At 51.0% G+C, this 21,061-nt stretch overlaps 1 pseudogene; it reads left to right on the top strand.

Annotated features, from left to right (window-relative positions):
• The window catches only part of LOC128703891 (uncharacterized), a 33,358-nt pseudogene extending 13,637 nt beyond the window's left edge, over nt 1-19,721 (top strand).
• The last annotated feature ends 1,340 nt before the right edge of the window (nt 19,722-21,061 follow it).

Here is a 21,061-nt window from a genome sequence, read left to right as displayed (position 1 = left end):
TGAGTGAGAGTGTTCACGAGACACTGCCGGGGTGACGAGAGTGTTCACGATACACTGCCTGGGTGAGTGAGAGTGTTCACGAGACACTGCATGGGTGAGAGAGAGTGTTCACGAGACACTGCCGGGGTGACGAGAGTGTTCACGATACACTGCCTGGGTGAGTGAGAGTGTTCACGAGACACTGTCTGGGTGAAGAGAGTGTTCACGAGACAAGGCCTGGGTGAGTGAGAGTGTTCACGAGACACTGCCTGGGTGACGAGAGTGTTCACGAGACACTGCCTAGGTGATGAGAGTGTTCACGAGACACTCTCTGGGTGAGTGAGAGTTTTCACGAGACAATGGGTGAGTGAGAGTGTTCACGAGACACTGCCTGGTTGAGTGAGAGTGTTCACGAGACAATGCCGGGGTGACGAGAGTGTTCCCGATACACTGCCTGGGTGAGTGAGTGTGTTCACGAGACACTGCCTGGGTTATGAGAGTGTTCACGAGACACTGCCTGGGTGAGTGAGAATGTTCACGAGACACTGCCTGGGTGACGAGAGTGTTCACGAGACACTGCCTGGGTGAGTGAGCGTGTTCACGAGAAACTGCCTGGGTGATGATAGTGTTCACAATACACTGCCTGGGTGAGTGAGAGTGTTCACGAGACACTGCCTGGGCGATAGTGTTCACGAGACACTGCCTGGGTGAGTGAGTGTGTTCACGAGACACTGCCTGGGTGATGTTCACGAGACACTGCCTGGGTGTGTGCCTGGGTGAGTGAGTGTGTTCACGAGACACTGCCTGGGTGATGAGAGTGTTCACGAGACACTGCATTGGTGAGTGAGAGTGTTCAAAAGAAACTGCCTGGGTGAGAGTGTTCACGAGACACTGATTTTGTGAGTGAGAGTGCTCACGGGACACTGCCTGGGTGATGAGAGCGTTCACGAGACACTGCCTGGGTGAGTGAGTGTTCACGAGACACTGCATGGGTGAGTGAGCGTGTTCACGATGCACTGCCCGGGTGATGATAGTGTTCCCGAGACACTGACTGGGTGATAAGAATGTTCACGAGACACTGCCTGCGTGAGTGAGTGTTCACGAGACACTTCATGGGTGATGAGAGTGTTCACGAGATACTGCCTTGGTGAGTGAGAGTGTTGACGAGACTTTGCCTGGGTGAGTGAGAGTGTCCACGAGACATTCCCTGGGTGACGAGAGTGTTCACGAGACAGTGCCTAGGTGAGTGAGAGTGTTAACGAGACACTGCCTGGGTGAGTGAGATTGTTCACGAGACACTGCCTGGGTGAGAGTGTTCACGAGACACTGCCTTGGTGAGTGTGTGTGTTCACGAGACACTGCCTAGGTGATGAGAGTGTTCAGGAGACACTGTCTGGGTGAGTGAGAGTGTTCACGAGACAATGGGTGAGTGAGAGTGTTCACGAGACACTGCCTGGGTGAGTGAGAGTGTTCACGAGACACTGCCGGGGTGACGAGAGTGTTCACGATACACTGCCTGGGTGAGTGAGAGTGTTCACGAGACACTGTCTGGGTGAAGAGAGTGTTCACGAGACACTGCCTGGGTGAGTGAGAGTGCTCACGAGACACTGCCTGGGTGACGAGAGTGTTCACAAGACACTGCCTAGGTGATGATAGTGTTCACGAGACACTCTTTGGGTGAGTGAGAGTTTTCACGAGACAGTGGGTGAGTGAGAGTGTTCACGAGACACTGCCTGGGTGAGTGAGAGTGTTCACGAGACAATGCCGGGGTGACGAGAGTGTTCACGATACACTGCCTAGGTGAGTGAGTGTGTTCACGAGACACTGCCTGGGTTATGAGAGTGTTCACGAGACACTGCCTGGGTGAGTGAGAATGTTCACGAGACACTGCCTGGGTGACGAGAGTGTTCACGAGACACTGCCTGGGTGAGTGAGCGTGTTCACGAGAAACTGCCTGGGTGATGATAGTGTTCACAATACACTGCCTGGGTGAGTGAGAGTGTTCACGAGACACTGCCTGGGTGATAGTGTTCACGAGACACTGCCTGGGTGAGTGAGTGTGTTCACGAGACACTGCCTGGGTGATGAGAGTGTTCACGAGACACTGCATTGGTGAGTGAGAGTGTTCAAAAGAAACTGCCTGGGTGAGAGTGTTCACGAGACACTGATTTTGTGAGTGAGAGTGCTCACGGGACACTGCCTGGGTGATGAGAGCGTTCACGAGACACTGCCTGGGTGAGTGAGCGTGTTCACGATACACTGCCCGGGTGATGATAGTGTTCCCGAGACAGTGACTGGGTGATAAGAATTTTCACGAGACACTGCCTGCGTGAGTGAGTGTTCACGAGACACTTCCTGGGTGATGAGAGTGTTCACGAGACACTACCTGGGTGAGAGGAGTGCTGACGAGACACTGCCTGGGTGATGAGAGTGTTCACGAGACACTGCCTAGGTGAGTGAGAGTGTTCACCAGATACTGCCTTGGTGAATGAGTGTTCACGAGACACTGCATGGGTGAGTGAGCGTGTTTACGAGATACTGCATGGGTGATCATAGTCTTCACGAGACACTGACTTGGTGATGAGTGTGTTCACGAGACACTGCCTCGGCGATGAGAGTGTTCACGAGACACTGCATGGGTGAGTGAGAGTGTTCACGAGACACTGCCTGGGTGACGAGAGTGTTCACGAGACACTGCCTGGGTGAGTGTTCACGAGACACTGCCTGGGTGAGTGAGAGTGTTCACGACACACTGCCTTGGTGACGAGAAGGTTCACGAGACACTGCCTGGGTGAGTGAGAGTGTTCACGAGACACTGCCTGGGTGATAGTGTTCACGAGACACTGCATGGGTGAGTGAGTGTGTTCACGAGACACCGCCTCGGTGATGAGAGTGTTCACGAGACACTGCATTGGTGAGTGAGAGTGTTCAAAAGAAACTGCCTGGGTGAGAGTGTTCACGAGACACTGATTTTGTGAGTGAGAGTGCTCACGGGACACTGCCTGGGTGATGAGAGCGTTCACGAGACACTGCCTGGGTGAGTGAGCGTGTTCACGATACACTGCCCGGGTGATGATAGTGTTCCCGAGACAGTGACTGGGTGATAAGAATTTTCACGAGACACTGCCTGCGTGAGTGAGTGTTCACGAGACACTTCCTGGGTGATGAGAGTGTTCACGAGACACTACCTGGGTGACAGGAGTGCTGACGAGACACTGCCTGGGTGATGAGAGTGTTCACGAGACACTGCCTAGGTGAGTGAGAGTGTTCACCAGATACTGCCTTGGTGAATGAGTGTTCACGAGACACTGCCTGGGTGAGTGAGCGTGTTTACGAGATACTGCATGGGTGATCATAGTGTTCACGAGACACTGACTTGGTGATGAGTGTGTTCACGAGACACTGCCTCGGCGATGAGAGTGTTCACGAGACACTGCATGGGTGAGTGAGAGTGTTCACGAGACACTGCCTGGGTGACGAGAGTGTTCACGAGACACTGCCTGGGTGAGTGTTCACGAGACACTGCCTGGGTGAGTGAGAGTGTTCACGACACACTGCCTTGGTGACGAAAATGTTCACGAGACACTGCCTGGGTGAGTGAGAGTGTTCACGAGACACTGCCTGGGTGACGAGAGTGTTCACGAGACACTGCCTGGGTGGCGAGAGTGTTCACGAGACACTGCCTGGGTGACGAAAGTGTTCACGAGACAATGCTTGGGTGAGTGAGAGTGTTCACGAGACATTGCGTGGGGGACGAGAGAGTTCACGAGACACTGCATGGGTGAGTGAGAGTATTCACGAGACACTGCCTGGGTGTTGATAGTGTTCACGATACACTGCCTGGGTGAGTGAGAGTGTTCACGAGACACTGCCTGGGTGAGTGAGAGTGTTCACGAGACACAGCCTGGGTGACGAGAGCGTTCACGAGACACTGCCTGGGAGACGAGAGGGTTCACGAGATACTGCCTTCGTGAGTGAGAGTGTTCACGAGACACTGCCTGGGTGATATGAGTGTTCACGAGACACTGCCTGGAAGATGAGAGTGTTCACGAGACACTGCCTGGGTGAGTGAGAGAGTTCACGACACACTGCCTGGGTGAGTGAGAGTGCTCACAAGACTCTGCCTGGGTGACGAGAGAGTTCACGAGACACTGCCTGGGTGAGTGAGTGTTCACGAGACACTGCCTGGGTGATGAAAGTGTTCAAGAGACACTGCCTTGGTGAGTGAGAGTGTTCAAGAGAAACTGCCTGGGTGAGAGTGTTCACGAGGCACTGCCTGGGTGATGAGAATGTTCACAAGACACTGCATTGGTGAGTGAGAGTGTTCACTAGACACTACCTGGGTGATGATAGTGTTCACGAGACACTGCCTGGGTGATGAGAGTGTTCACGAGACACTGCCTGGGTGATGAGAATGTTCACGAGACACTGCCTGCGTGAGTGAGAGTGTTCACGAGACACTTCCTGGGTGAGTGAGAGAGTTCACGAGAAACTGCCTGTGTGATGAGAGTGTTCTCGAGACACAGCCAGGGTGATGAGAGTGTTCACGAGACACTGCCTTGGAGAGTGAGAGTGTTCAAGAGACACTGCCTGCGTGAAAGTGTCGCGAGACACTGCCTGGGTGATGAGAGTGTTCACAAGACACTGCCTGGGTGAATGAGAGTGTTTACGAGACACTGCCAGGGTGATGATAGTGTTCACGAGACACTGCCTGGGTGATGAGAGCGTTGACGAGACACTGCCTGGGTGAGTGAGTGTTCACGAGACACTGCAAGGTTGAGGGAGAGTAATCACGAGACACTGCCTTGGTTACGAGAGTGTTAACGAGACACTGCCTGGGTGGCGAGAGTGTTCACGAGACACTGCCTGGGTGACGAGAGTGTTCACGAGACACTGCCTAGGTGAGTGAGTGTTCACGAGACAATGCTTGGGTGAGTGAGAGTGTTCACGAGACACTGCCTGGGGGACGAGAGAGTTCACGAGACACTGCATGGGTGAGTGAGAGTATTCACGAGACACTGCCTGGGTGTTGATAGTGTTCACGATACACTGCCTGTGTGAGTGAGAGTGTTCACGAGACACTGCCTGGGTGAGTGAGAGTGTTCACGAGACACAGCCTGGGTGACGAGAGCGTTCACGAGACACTGCCTGGGAGACGAGAGGGTTCACGAGATACTGCCTTCGTGAGTGAGAGTGTTCACGAGACACTGCCTGGGTGATATGAGTGTTCACGAGACACTGCCTGGAAGATGAGAGTGTTCACGAGACACTGCCTGGGTGAGTGAGAGTGTTCACGACACACTGCCTGGGTGAGTGAGAGTGCTCACAAGACTCTGCCTGGGTGACGAGAGAGTTCACGAGACACTGCCTAGGTGAGTGATAGTGTTCACGAGACACTGCCTGGGTGAGTGAGTGTTCACGAGACACTGCCTGGGTGATGAAAGTGTTCAAGAGACACTGCCTTGGTGAGTGAGAGTGTTCAAGAGAAACTGCCTGGGTGAGAGTGTTCACGAGGCACTGCCTGGGTGATGAGAATGTTCACGAGACACTGCATTGGTGAGTGAGAGTGTTCACGAGACACTACCTGGGTGATGATAGTGTTCAAGAGACACTGCCTGGGTGATGAGAGTGTTCACGAGACACTGCATGGGTGATGAGAATGTTCACGAGACACTGCCTGCGTGAGTGAGAGTGTTCACGAGACACTTCCTGGGTGAGTGAGAGAGTTCACGAGAAACTGCCTGTGTGATGAGAGTGTTCTCGAGACACAGCCAGGGTGATGAGAGTGTTCACAACACACTGCCTGGGTGAATGAGAGTGTTTACGAGACACTGCCAGGGTGATGATAGTGTTCACGAGACACTGCCTGGGTGATGAGAGCGTTGACGAGACACTGCCTGGGTGAGTGAGTGTTCACGAGACACTGCAAGGTTGAGGGAGAGTAATCACGAGACACTGCCTTGGTGACGAGAGTGTTAACGAGACACTGCCTGTGTGAATGAGTGTTCACGAGATACTGCCTGGGTGAGTGAGTGTTCACGAGACACTGCCTGGGTGAGTGAGCGTGTTCACGAGACCCTGCCTGGGTGATGATAGTGTTCACGAGACACTGCCTTGGTGTTGAGAATGTTCACGAGATTCTGCCTGTGTGATGAGAGTCTTCACGAGACAATTCCTGGGTGATGATAGTGTTCACGAGACACTATCTGGTTGAGAGTGTTCACTAGACACTGCCTTTGTGAGTGAGAGTGTTCACGAGACACTGCTTGGGTGACGAGAGTGTTCACGAGACACTGCCTGGGTGGCGAGAGTGTTCACGAGACACTACCTGGGAGACGAGAGTGTTCACGGGACACTGCCTGGGTGAGTGAGAGTCTTCACGAAACAATGCTTGGGTGAGTGAGAGTGTTCACGAGACACTGCCTGGCTGATGATTGTGTTCACGATACACTGCTTGGGTGAGTGAGAGTGCTCACGAGACACTGCATGGGTGAGTGAGAGTGTTCACGAGACACTGCCTGGGTGATGATAGTGTTCATGATACACTGCCTGGGTGAGTGAGAGTGTTCACCAGACACTGCTTGGGTGAGTGAGAGTGTTCAAGAGACACTGCCTGGGGAACGAGAGCGTTCACGAGACACTGCCTGGGTGACGAGAGTGTTCACGAGATACTGCCTTGGTGAGTGAGAGTGTTGACGAGACTTTGCCTGGGTGAGTGAGAGTGTCCACGAGACATTCCGTGGGTGACGAGAGTGTTCACGAGACAGTGCCTAGGTGAGTGAGAGTGTTCACGAGACACTGCCTGGGTGACGCGAGTGCTCACGAGACACTGCCTGTGTGACGAGAGTGTTCACGAGACTCTGCCAGGGTGAGTGAGAGTGTTCACGAAACACTGCCTGGGTGACGAGAGTGTTCACAAGACACTGCCTGGGTGAGTGTGAGTGTTCACGAGACACTGCCTGGGTGATGATAGCGTTCACGAGACACTGCCTGCGTGAGCCTGCGTGATGAGATTGTTCACGAGACACTGTCTGGGTGAGTGAGCGTTCACGAGACACTGCCTGGGTGAGTGAGCGTGTTCACGAGACATTGCCTGGGTGATGATAGTGTTCACGAGACACTGCCTTGGTGATAAGAGTGTTCACGAGAAACATGCCTGGGTGATGAGAGTGTTCACGAGACACTGCCTGGCTGAGTGAAAGTGTTCACGAGACACTGCCTGTGTGAGTGAGAGTGCTCACGAGACACTGCCTGGGTGACGAGAGTGTTCACGAGACACTGCCTGGGTGAGTGAGTGTTCACGAGACACTGCCTGGGTGAGTGAGCGTGTTCACGAGACACTGCCTGGCTGATGAATGTTCAAGAGAAACTGCCTGGGTGATGAGAGTGTTCTCGAGACACTGCCTGGATGATGAAAGTGTTCACGAGACACTGCCTTGGTGAGTGAGAGTGTTCAAGAGAAATTGCCTGGGTGAGAGTGTTCACGAGGGCCTGCCTGGGTGATGAGAGTGTTCACGAGACACAGTAATTGGTGAGTGAAAGTGTTTACGAGACACTGCCTGTGTGATAAAAGTGTTCACGAGACACTGCCTGGGTGATGAGAGTGTTCACGAGACACTGCCTGGGTGATGAGAGTGTTCACGAGACACTGCATTGGTGAGTGAGAGTGCTCACGAGACACTGCCTGGGTGATGAGAGTGTTCACGAGACACTGCCTGCGTGAGTGAGAGTGTTCACGAGACACTTCCTGGGTGAGTGAGAGTGTTCACGAGAAACTGCATGGGTGATGAGAGTGTTCACGAGACACTGCCTTGGAAAGTGAGAGTGTTCAAGAGACACTGCCTGCGTGAGAGTGTCGCGAGACACTGCCTGGGAGATAAGAGTGTTCACAAGACACTGCCTGGGTGAGTGAGAGTGTTCACGAGACACTGCCTGGGTGATGATAGTGTTCGCGAGACACTGCCTGGGTGATGAGAGCGTTCACGAGACACTGCCTGGGTGAGTGAGTGTTCACGAGACACTGCATGGTTGAGGGAGAGTGTTCACGAGACACTGCCTGGGTGACGAGAGTGTTAACGAGACACTGCCTGTGTGAATGAGAGTGTTCACGAGATACTGCCTGGGTGAGTGAGTGTTCACGAGACACTGCCTGGGTGAGTGAGCGTGTTCACGAGACACTGCCTGGGTGATGATAGTCTTCACGAGACACTGCCTTGGTGATGAGAATGTTCACGAGATACTGCCTGTGTGATGAGAGTTTTCACGAGACACTTCCTGGGTGATAATAGGCCTCACGAGACACTTCCTGGGTGATTAGCGTGTTCACGAGACACTGCCTGGGTGAGTGAGAGTGTTCACGAGACACTACCTGGTTGAGAGTGTTCACTAGACATTGCCTGGGTGAGTGAGAGTGTTCAGGAGACACTGCCTTGGTGACGAGAGTGTTCACGAGACACTGCCTGGGTGAGTGAGAGTGTTTAGGAGACACTGCCTGGGTGACGAGAGTGTTCACGAGACACAACCTGGATGAGTGAGAGTGTTCACGAGACACTGCCTGGGTTAGTGAGCGTGTTCACGAGACACTGCCTGGGAGATTGTAGTGTTCACGATACACTGCCTGGGAGAGTGAGAGTGTTCACGAGACACTGCCTGGGTGAATGAGAGTGTTCACGAGACACTCCCTGGGTGACGAGAGCGTTCACGAGACACTGCCTGGGTGAGTGAGTGTTCACGAGACACTGCCTGGGTGAGTGAGCGTGTTCACGAGACACTACCTGGGTGATGATAGTGTTCACGAGACACTCCCTGGGTGACGAGAGCGTTCAAGAGACACTGCCTGGGTGAGAGTGTTCACGAGACACTGCCTGAGTGAGTGAGTGTGCTCACGAGACACTGGGTGAGAGTCCACGAGACACTGCCTGCGTGAGTGAGAGTGTTCACGAGACACATCCTGGATGATGAGAGTGTTCACGAGACACTGCGTGGGTGACACGAGTGTTCACGAGACACTGCCTGGGTGAGTGAGAGTGTTCACGAGGCACTGCCTGGATGATGACAGTTTTCACGAGACACTGCCTGGATGAGAGCGTTCACGAGACACTGCCTGGGTGAGTGAGTGTGTTCACGAGACACTGCCTTAGTGACGAGAGTCCTCACGAGACACTGCCTGGGTGAGTGAGAGTGTTCACGAGACACTGCCTGGGTGAGAGTGTTCACGAGACACTTCCTGGGTGAGTGAGTGAGTTCACGAGACACTGCCTGAGTGACGAGAGTCCTTACGAGACACTGCCTGGGTGAGTGAGAGTGTTCAAGAGACACTGGCTGGGTGACAGTGTTCACGAGACACTTCGTGGGTGAGTGAGTGTGTTCACGAGACACTGCCTGAGTGACCAGAGTCCTTACGAGACACTGCCTGGGTGAGTGAGAGTGTTCACGAGACACTACCAGGGTGAGGGAGAGTGTTCACGAGACACTCCCTGGGTGATGAGTGTGTTCACGAGGCACTGCCTGGGAGATGAGAGTGTTCATGAAACACTTCCTGGGTGATGAGTGTGTTTAAGAGACACTGCCTGGGAGATGATTGTGTTCACGAGACACTACATGGACGAGGAGAGTGTTCGCGAGACACTGCCTTGTGAGGAGAGTGTTAGCGATAACTGCCTGGGTGAGGAGAGTGTTAGCGAGGCACTGCCTGGGTGAGGAGAGTGTTAGCGACACTCTGCCTATGTGATGAGAGTGGTCGTGAGACACTGCCTGGGTGATGAGTATGTTCACGGGACACTGCCTGGGTGACAAGAGTGTTCACGAGACACTGCCTGGGTGAGTGAGTGTGTTCACGAGACACTGCCTGGGTGAGTGTGTTCACGAGACACTGCCTGGGGGATGAGAGTGTTTACAAGACACTGTCTGGGAGAGTGAGAGTGTTCACGAGACACTGGGTGACTGAGAGTGTTCACGAGACACTGCATGGTTGAGGGAGAGTGTTCACGAGACACTGCCTGGGTGATGATAGTGTTCACGAGACACTGCCTTGGTGATGAGAATGTTCACGGGATACTGCCTGGGTGAGGAGAGTGTTCGCGAGACACTTCCTGGGTGATGATAGTGTTCACGAGACACTACCTGGGCGATGAGCGTGTTCACGAGACACTGCCTGGGTGAGTGAGAGTGTTCACGAGACAGTACCTGGTTGAGAATGTTCATTAGACTCTGCCTGTGTGAGTGAGAGTGTTCACGAGACACTGCCTGGGTGAGTGAGGGTGTTCACGAAAAACTGCCTGGGTGAGTGAGAGTGTTCACGAGACACTGCCTGGGTTAGTGAGCGTGTTCACGAGACACTGCCTGGGAGATGATAGTGTTCACTATACACTGCGTGGGTGAGTGAGAGTGCTCACGAGACACTGCCTGGGTGAGTGAGAGTGTTCACGAGACACTGCCTTGGTGAGAGTGTTCACGAGACACTGCCTGGGTGATGATAGTGTTCACGATACACTGCCTGGGTGAGTGAGAGTGGTCACGAGACACTGTCTGGGTGAGTGAGAGTGTTCACGAGACACTGCCTGGGTGATGATAGTGTTCACGATACACTGCCTGGGTGAGTGAGAGTGGTCACGAGACACTGTCTGGGTGAGTGAGAGTGTTCACGAGACACTGCCTGGGTGATGATAGTGTTCACGAGACACTGCCTGGGTGAGTGAGAGTGTTCAAGAGACACTGCCTGTGTGAGTTAGAGTGTTCACGAGACACTGCCTGAATGATGAGAGTGTTCACGAGGCACTACCTAGGTGATGAGAGTGTTCACGAGACACCGCCTGGGTGAGTGAGAGTGTTCACGAGATACTACCTGGGTGATGATAGTGTTCACGAGACACTGCCTAGGTTATGAGAGTGTTCACGAGACACTGCCTGGGTTATGAGAGTGTTCACGATACACTGCCTGGGTGAGTGAGAGTGTTCACGAGACACTGCATGGGTGAGGAAAGTGTTCACGATACACTGCCTAGGTTATGAGAGTGTTCACGAGACACTGCCTGGGTGATGAGAGTGTTCACGAGACACCGCCTGGGTGAGTGAGAGTGTTCACGAGACACTGCATGGGTGAGGAAAGTGTTCACGAGACACTGCCTGGGTGAGAGTGTTCACGAGACACTGCCTTGGTGAGTTAGAGTGTTCAAGAGACACTGCCTGCGTGAGAGTGTCGCGAGACACTGCCTGGGAGATAAGAGTGTTCACAAGACACTGCCTGGGTGAGTGAGAGTGTTCACGAGACACTGCCTGGGTGATGATAGTGTTCGCGAGACACTGCCTGGGTGATGAGAGCGTTCACGAGACACTGCCTGGGTGAGTGAGTGTTCACGAGACACTGCATGGTTGAGGGAGAGTGTTCACGAGACACTGCCTGGGTGACGAGAGTGTTAACGAGACACTGCCTGTGTGAATGAGAGTGTTCACGAGATACTGCCTGGGTGAGTGAGTGTTCACGAGACACTGCCTGGGTGAGTGAGCGTGTTCACGAGACACTGCCTGGGTGATGATAGTCTTCACGAGACACTGCCTTGGTGATGAGAATGTTCACGAGATACTGCCTGTGTGATGAGAGTTTTCACGAGACACTTCCTGGGTGATAATAGGCCTCACGAGACACTTCCTGGGTGATTAGCGTGTTCACGAGACACTGCCTGGGTGAGTGAGAGTGTTCACTAGACACTACCTGGTTGAGAGTGTTCACTAGACATTGCCTGGGTGAGTGAGAGTGTTCAGGAGACACTGCCTTGGTGACGAGAGTGTTCACGAGACACTGCCTGGGTGAGTGAGAGTGTTTAGGAGACACTGCCTGGGTGACGAGAGTGTTCACGAGACACAACCTGGATGAGTGAGAGTGTTCACGAGACACTGCCTGGGTTAGTGAGCGTGTTCACGAGACACTGCCTGGGAGATTGTAGTGTTCACGATACACTGCCTGGGAGAGTGAGAGTGTTCACGAGACACTGCCTGGGTGAATGAGAGTGTTCACGAGACACTCCCTGGGTGACGAGAGCGTTCACGAGACACTGCCTGGGTGAGTGAGTGTTCACGAGACACTGCCTGGGTGAGTGAGCGTGTTCACGAGACACTACCTGGGTGATGATAGTGTTCACGAGACACTCCCTGGGTGACGAGAGCGTTCACGAGACACTGCCTGGGTGAGAGTGTTCACGAGACACTGCCTGAGTGAGTGAGTGTGCTCACGAGACACTGGGTGAGAGTCCACGAGACACTGCCTGCGTGAGTGAGAGTGTTCACGAGACACATCCTGGGTGATGAGAGTGTTCACGAGACACTGCGTGGGTGACACGAGTGTTCACGAGACACTGCCTGGGTGAGTGAGAGTGTTCACGAGGCACTGCCTGGATGATGACAGTTTTCACGAGACACTGCCTGGATGAGAGCGTTCACGAGACACTGCCTGGGTGAGTGAGTGTGTTCACGAGACACTGCCTGAGTGACGAGAGTCCTCACGAGACACTGCCTGGGTGAGTGAGAGTGTTCACGAGACACTGCCTGGGTGAGAGTGTTCACGAGACACTTCCTGGGTGAGTGAGTGAGTTCACGAGACACTGCCTGAGTGACGAGAGTCCTTACGAGACACTGCCTGGGTGAGTGAGAGTGTTCAAGAGACACTGGCTGGGTGACAGTGTTCACGAGACACTTCGTGGGTGAGTGAGTGTGTTCACGAGACACTGCCTGAGTGACCAGAGTCCTTACGAGACACTGCCTGGGTGAGTGAGAGTGTTCACGAGACACTACCAGGGTGAGGGAGAGTGTTCACGAGACACTCCCTGGGTGATGAGTGTGTTCACGAGGCACTGCCTGGGAGATGAGAGTGTTCATGAAACACTTCCTGGGTGATGAGTGTGTTTAAGAGACACTGCCTGGGAGATGATTGTGTTCACGAGACACTACATGGACGAGGAGAGTGTTCGCGAGACACTGCCTTGTGAGGAGAGTGTTAGCGATAACTGCCTGGGTGAGGAGAGTGTTAGCGAGGCACTGCCTGGGTGAGGAGAGTGTTAGCGACACTCTGCCTATGTGATGAGAGTGGTCGTGAGACACTGCCTGGGTGATGAGTATGTTCACGGGACACTGCCTGGGTGACAAGAGTGTTCACGAGACACTGCCTGGGTGAGTGAGTGTGTTCACGAGACACTGCCTGGGTGAGTGTGTTCACGAGACACTGCCTGGGGGATGAGAGTGTTTACAAGACACTGTCTGGGAGAGTGAGAGTGTTCACGAGACACTGGGTGAGTGAGAGTGTTCACGAGACACTGCATGGTTGAGGGAGAGTGTTCACGAGACACTGCCTGGGTGATGATAGTGTTCACGAGACACTGCCTTGGTGATGAGAATGTTCACGGGATACTGCCTGGGTGAGGAGAGTGTTCGCGAGACACTTCCTGGGTGATGATAGTGTTCACGAGACACTACCTGGGTGATGAGGGTGTTCACGAGACACTGCCTGGGTGAGTGAGAGTGTTCACGAGACAGTACCTGGTTGAGAATGTTCATTAGACTCTGCCTGTGTGAGTGAGAGTGTTCACGAGACACTGCCTGGGTGAGTGAGAGTGTTCACGAAAAACTGCCTGGGTGAGTGAGAGTGTTCACGAGACACTGCCTGGGTTAGTGAGCGTGTTCACGAGACACTGCCTGGGAGATGATAGTGTTCACTATACACTGCGTGGGTGAGTGAGAGTGCTCACGAGACACTGCCTGGGTGAGTGAGAGTGTTCACGAGACACTGCCTTGGTGAGAGTGTTCACGAGACACTGCCTGGGTGATGATAGTGTTCACGATACACTGCCTGGGTGAGTGAGAGTGGTCACGAGACACTGTCTGGGTGAGTGAGAGTGTTCACGAGACACTGCCTGGGTGATGATAGTGTTCACGATACACTGCCTGGGTGAGTGAGAGTGGTCACGAGACACTGTCTGGGTGAGTGAGAGTGTTCACGAGACACTGCCTGGGTGATGATAGTGTTCACGAGACACTGCCTGGGTGAGTGAGAGTGTTCAAGAGACACTGCCTGTGTGAGTTAGAGTGTTCACGAGACACTGCCTGAATGATGAGAGTGTTCACGAGGCACTACCTAGGTGATGAGAGTGTTCACGAGACACCGCCTGGGTGAGTGAGAGTGTTCACGAGATACTACCTGGGTGATGATAGTGTTCACGAGACACTGCCTAGGTTATGAGAGTGTTCACGATACACTGCCTGGGTGAGTGAGAGTGTTCACGAGACACTGCATGGGTGAGGAAAGTGTTCACGAGACACTGCCTAGGTTATGAGAGTGTTCACGAGACACTGCCTGGGTGATGAGAGTGTTCACGAGACACCGCCTGGGTGAGTGAGAGTGTTCACGAGACACTGCATGGGTGAGGAAAGTGTTCACGAGACACTGCCTGGGTGAGAGTGTTCACGAGACACTGCCTTGGTGAGTTAGAGTGTTCACGAGACACTGCCTGGGTGACGAGAGTGTTCACGAGACACTGCCTGGGTGAGTGAGAGTGTTCACAAGACACTGCCTGGGTGAGTGAGAGTGTTCACGAGACACTGCCTGGGAGAGTCAGAGTGTTCACGAGACACTGCCTGAGTGATGAGAGTGTTCACGAGACACTGCCTAGGTGATGAGAGTGTTCACGAGACACTGCCTTGGTGAGTGAGAGTGTTCACGAAATACTGCCTGGGTGAGTGAGGTGTTCACGAGACACTGCCTGTGTGATGAGTGTGTTCACGAGACACTGCCTGGGTGATGAGTGTTCACGAGACACTGCCTGGGTAATGACAGTGTTCATGAGACACTGCCTGGGTGATGAGAGTGTTCACGAGACTCTGCCTGGGTGATGAGAGTGTTCTCGAGACACTGCCTGTGTGAGTGAGAGTGTTCACGAAATACTGCTTGGATGAGTGAGAGTGTTCACGAGACACTTCCTGGGTGATGAGTGTGTTCACGAGACACTGCCTGGGTTATGAGAGTGTTCATGAGACACTGCCTGGTGATGAGAGTGTTCACTAGACACTGCCTGGGTGATGTGTGTTCACGAGACACTGCCTGGGTAATGACAGTGTTCACGAGGCACTGCCTGGGTGATGACAGTGTTCATGAGACACTGCCTGGGTGATGAGAGTGTTCACGAGACACTGCCTGGGTGATGACAGTGTTCACGAGACACTGCGTAGGTGAGTGAGTGTTCACGAGACACTGCCTGGGTGATGACAGTGTTCATGAGACACTGCCTGGGTGATGACAGTGTTCATGAGACACTGCCTGGGTGATGAGAGTGTTCACGAGACTGCCTGGGTGAGTGAGAGTGTTCACGAGACACTGCCTGGGTGATGAGATTGTTCACGAGACTCTGCCTGGGTGATGAGAGTGTTCACGAGACACTGCCTGAGTGATGAGTGTGTTCACGAGACACTGCCTTGGTGAGTGAGAGTGTTCACGAAATACTGCCTGGGTGAATGAGGTGTTCACGAGACACTGCCTGGGTGATGAGTGTGTTCACGAGACACTGCCTGGGTGATGAGTGTGTTCACGAGACACTGCCTGGGTTATGAGAGTGTTCATGAGACACTGCCTGGGTGATGAGTGTTCACGAGACTCTGCCTGGGTGATGACAGTGTTCACGAGACACTGCCTAGGTGAGTGAGTGTGTTCACGAGACACTGCCTGGGTGATGACAGTGTTCACGAGACACTGCCTGGGTGATGACAGTGTTCATGAGACACTGCCTGGGTGAGTGAGAGTGTTCACGAGACACTGCCTGGGCGATGAGATTGTTCACGAGACTCTGCCTGGGTGATGAGAGTGTTCACGAGACACTGCCTGGGTGATGAGTGTGTTCACGAGACACTGCCTGGGTGATGAGTGTGTTCACGAGACACTTCCTGGGTTATGAGAGTGTTGGTAGGTAAGACACATAGGCAACAGTTAGGCAACTTTATTCCGAAACGTTTCGCCTACACAGTAGGCTTCTTCAGTCGAATACAGAAAGTAGGCAGGAACAATAGAGATGTGAAGACGATGTAATCAGTCCATCACCCTTGAAGTCGTAGAATTTGAGGTTGTCAGTCCCTTGGCCTGGAGAAGTTCAGTTCCATAGATAGTTCCTGACTATGGAACTGAACTTCTCCAGGCCGAGGGACTGAAAACCTCAAATTCTACGACTTCAAGGGTGATGGACTGATTACATCGTCTTCACATCTGTACTGTTCCTGCCTACTTTCTGTATTCGACTGAAGAAGCCTACTGTGTAGGCGAAACGTTTCGGAATAAAGTTGCCTAACTGTTGCCTATGTGTCTTACCTACCAACCTGTCGGTATTGTGTACCATTTTTGATGTTCATTATGAGAGTGTCCATGAGACAGTGCCTGGGTGATGAGTGTTCACGAGACTCTGCCTGGGTGATGACAGTGTTCACGAGACACTGCCTTGGTGATGAGAGTTTTCACGAGACACTACCTGGGTGATGAGAGTGTTCACGAGACACTGCCTGGGTGATGACAGTGTTCACGAGACACTGCCTTGGTGATGAGAGTTTTCACGAGACACTACCTGGGTGATGAGAGTGTTCACGAGACACTACCTGGGTGATGAGAGTGTTCACGAGACACTGCCTGGGTGATGACAGTGTTCACGAGACACTGCCTTGGTGATGAGAGTTTTCACGAGACACTACCTGGGTGATGAGAGTGTTCACGAGACACTGCCTGGGTGATGACAGTGTTCACGAGACACTGCCTTGGTGATGAGAGTTTTCACGAGACACTGCCTGGGTGATGAGAGTGTTCGAGAGACAGTGGAAACAAGTACTTGTTTATATCTAGTAAGAATACCTTTAGTTGACGGAGTTTGCAAAGATATTGACCTATCGTAGTTCTTTGAGGAGTAATATGAAGTACAGTGGCTCATTGTAAATGTGATACAGTTGATGCCGCAAAATGAGAGTTAGACTTGTTGACCTTGTACAAGTTCGTGTAGAAATAAAAATACTGTGGAAATTTTTGAATTTTTACAAATTCAGCATAGGTAAATTTGAATAATACAATAATTGTATACCTGGAGAGGATTTCGGGGGTCAATGACCCCGCGGCCCGGTCTGTGACCAGGCCTCATGGTGGATCAGGGCCTGATCAATGAGGCTGTTACTGTTAGTCGCATGTAACCCGACGTACGAACCACAGCCAGGCTGGTCAAGTACTGACTTTAGGTGCCTGTCCAGTGCCTTCTTGAAGACAGCCAGGGGTCTATTAGTATTATGTATGCTGGGAGGCAGTTGAACAGTCTTGGGCCACTGACAGTTACTGTCTTGTCTCTTATCGTGGCACCCCTGTGCAATTTAGTACTAATTCCTCTAGGATCTTTCAAGTGTATAACAATCATGTATCTCTCCCGCCTGTGTTCTAGGGAGTACAGGTTGAGGAACTTCAAGCGTTCCCAGTAACTGAGGCGTTTTATCGCAAAGAGTTCTAAGAAGCAGGATAGCAAACCACCTGGACTCCCAAAAATTGCACAACCCATAGCAACATGGTTTCAGAGCAGGTCGCTCCTGCCTTTCACAACTGCTTGACCACTATGACATGGTCCTAGATGCACTGGAAAACAAACAGAATGCGGTTGTAGTATACACAGACTCTGCAAAAGCCTTTGACAAGTGCGACCATGGTGTAATAGCACACAAAATGCGTGCTAAAGGGATAACCGGCGAAGTAGGCAGATGGATCTTCAACTTTCTAACCAATCGCACACAAAGAGTAGTGGTAAACAGAGTTAAATCAGATGCTGCCATAGTGAAGAGCTCTGTCCCACAAGGCACAGTACTCGCACCTATCCTGTTCCTTATTCTCATATCAGACATAGACAGAGATGTAAACCACAGCACTATATCATCTTTTGCAGACGATACTAGGATCTGCATGAGAGTGTCATCCATTGAGGACACGGCAAAGCTCCAAGAAGATATAAACCAAGTTTTCCAATGGGCAACAGAGAACAATATGATGTTCAATGAAGACAAATTCCAACTACTCCGTTATGGAAAACTGGAGGAAATAATAACTAGAACTGAGTATATTACAAACTCCAATCACACGATAGAGAGGAAAAGTAATGTGAAGGACCTGAGTGTGGTAATGTCCGAAAACCTCACCTTCAAGGACCACAACAATGCCACTATCACATCTGCTAGGTAACTGATAGGATGGGTAATGAGAACATTCAAGACAAGAGATGCTAAGCCAATGATGATCCTTTTTAAATCACTTATTCTTTCTAGGCTGGAATACTGCTGTACATTAACATCCCCATTCAAGGCAGGTGAAATTGCAGAGCTAGAGAATGTACAGAGAACCTTTACTGCACGTATAAGTTCCATCAAACACCTTAACTACTGGGAGCGCCTGGAAGCACTTGACTTGTACTCACTAGAGCGCAGGCGAGAGAGATATATCGTAATCTACACCTGGAAGATTCTGGAGGGACTGGTCCCTAATATGCACACAGCAATCACTCCATACGAAAGCAAAAGACTTGGCAGGCGATGCAACATACCCCCAGTGAAAAGTAGAGGCGTCACTGGTACACTAAGAGAAAACACAATAAGTGTCCGGGGCCCAAGACTGTTCAACAGCCTCCCACCAGCAATAAGGGGCATTACGGGAAGACCCCTGGTTGTCTTCAAGAGGGAGCTGGACAGATACCTAAAGACGGTGCCGGATCAGCCGGGCTGTGGTTCGTACGTTGGATTGCGTGTGGCCAGCAGCAACAGCCTCGGTGATCAGGCCCTGATCCACCGGGAGGTAGACTCCAGGTAGGTATGTGTGCCGTGAAGGTTCTCTGTACGCTTTCTAGGTCTGCAGTTTTACCTGCCTTGAAAGGTGCTGTTGGTGTGCAGCAATGTTCCAGCCTGAATAGAACTAGTAACCTGAAGAGTGTTATCATGGGCTTGGTATCCCTAGTTTTGAAGGTTCTCATTATCCATTCTGTCATTTTTCTAGCAGATACAACTGATACAATGTTATGAGACACGTAAAATGGAGGAGTGTAGCAAATAATATTTTAACAGAGATCACCCCAGGAGGCAATTCAGATGAAAATTCACATACGCATGAGCTTTTAAATCTTTGTACCAGATTCACTTTAAACCAGCAAATATTAGAGCCTACATGACTAGAGAATATGCTGGACTTCATCTTCACTAACAACGACGATCTGATACGTGATATAACCATATCAAAGACAATTCACCCAGATCACCATATAAAAGAGGTACAGACATGTGTGCACAGGGCTCCTGACCAGCAAAATGTGATCACTTACGAGGGTGCCTTCACAAAATTCAACATCAGTAACAAAACTATTCAATAGGAACAAATCAACCATGTTCTAAATTAAACAAGCTGGAAAGATATCCTAAACAACCCGTATCCGAATCTTTGTCTAGAAAAAAATAATTCTGTGGCACTTGAGGTCTGCTCAAGGCACAGTTCATTAAGGAAAAGAAAAAGAAGATGTAAACTAGAAAGAGAAAGATGCTCCTTATACAGGCGAAGGCGGAGAATCACAGAGCTGCAGACAGGAGCCAATATATCTGTAATACAAAGGGAGGAACTGGTTAGAGAAATAGAAGATATCGAACTTAAGCTTAAGGAATCTTACAGGAGACAAGAATCTCAGGAAGAACTAAAAGCCATAAAGGAAACTGAATAAAAGAACACTGCTTCTCTTATGCCAAATCTGAGGGTAAAACAACATCCAATATTGGGCCCCTTCTTAAGCGAGATGGGACCTACACAGATAACAGCAAAGAAATGAGTGAGATAATAAAGTCCCAGTACGACTCATTTTTCAGTGAGCCGTTAACCAGACTAAGGGTCGACGATCTAAATGAATTCTTTGTGACTGAGACCCAAAATCTGATCATCTCAAAAATCTCTGATATTATCCTTACACCCCAAAACTTTGAAAAGACAATAAATGGCATGCCCATGCACTCTGCCCCAGGCTCAGACTCATGGAATTCCGTGTTCATCGAGAACTGCAAGAAGCCCCGTCATGTGCCTTCAGTATTCTAAGGAGAGGGAGCATGGACACGGGGGTCATCCCACGTTCGCTAAAAGCAACAGACATAGCCCCACTCTACTGAAAGTGGCAGTAAAACATTTGCAAAGAACTACAGACCGATAGCACTCACATCGCATATCATTAAAATCTTTAATATGGTTTTAAGTAGCAACATCACCAACCACCTAGATACCAATCAGTTACACAACCTAAGGCAACACGGGTTTAAAGCAGGTCGCTCCTGCCTGTTTCAGCTTCTAGAACATGCCAAGGTCCTGGATGCTGTAGAGGATAAACAAAATGCAGATGTAGTATACACAGACTTTGCGAAAACCTTCGACAAGTGTGACCATGGTGTAATAGTGCACAAATGCGTGATAAAGGAATAAGAGGAAAAGTTGGTTGATTGATCTATAACTTCCTAATAAATAGAACACAAAGAGTAATAGTAAACAGAGTAAAGTCTGAGGCAGTTACGATGAACAGCTCTGTTCCACAAGGCACAGTACTCGCTCTAATCATATTCCTCATCCTCATATCTGACATAGAGATGCAAACTGTGTCTTCCTTTACAGATGACACCCAAATTGCCATGACAGTGACCTCCATCGACGACACCGCAAGACTCACAGCGGACTTCAACCAAATCTTCAAATAATATGAAGTTCAATGGAGAAATTTCAACTACTCAGATATGGAAAACTTGAGGAAATTAAAACTCTATCAGGTTATACAACAAATTCTAACCATGGTATAAACCTTGGTAATAAATACCGACAAGTTGGTTTAGAAAGACACGTAAGCAAACACTATAACATATTTATTAGAAAACGTTTCGGTCCTGGAACCTTGATCACTTCTATAATAAATATGTTATAGTGTTTGCTTACGTGTCTTTCTAAACCAAATTCTAACCATACACTAGAGCGAAGGATCTGGGAGTGATAATGTCAGAGAATCTCACCTCCAAAGACCACAACAATGTA

Source organism: Cherax quadricarinatus, chromosome 2 (genome assembly GCF_038502225.1).
Source record: "Cherax quadricarinatus isolate ZL_2023a chromosome 2, ASM3850222v1, whole genome shotgun sequence".
NCBI lineage: Eukaryota > Metazoa > Arthropoda > Malacostraca > Decapoda > Parastacidae > Cherax > Cherax quadricarinatus.
This window is presented reverse-complemented; position numbering and strand designations above follow the sequence as displayed.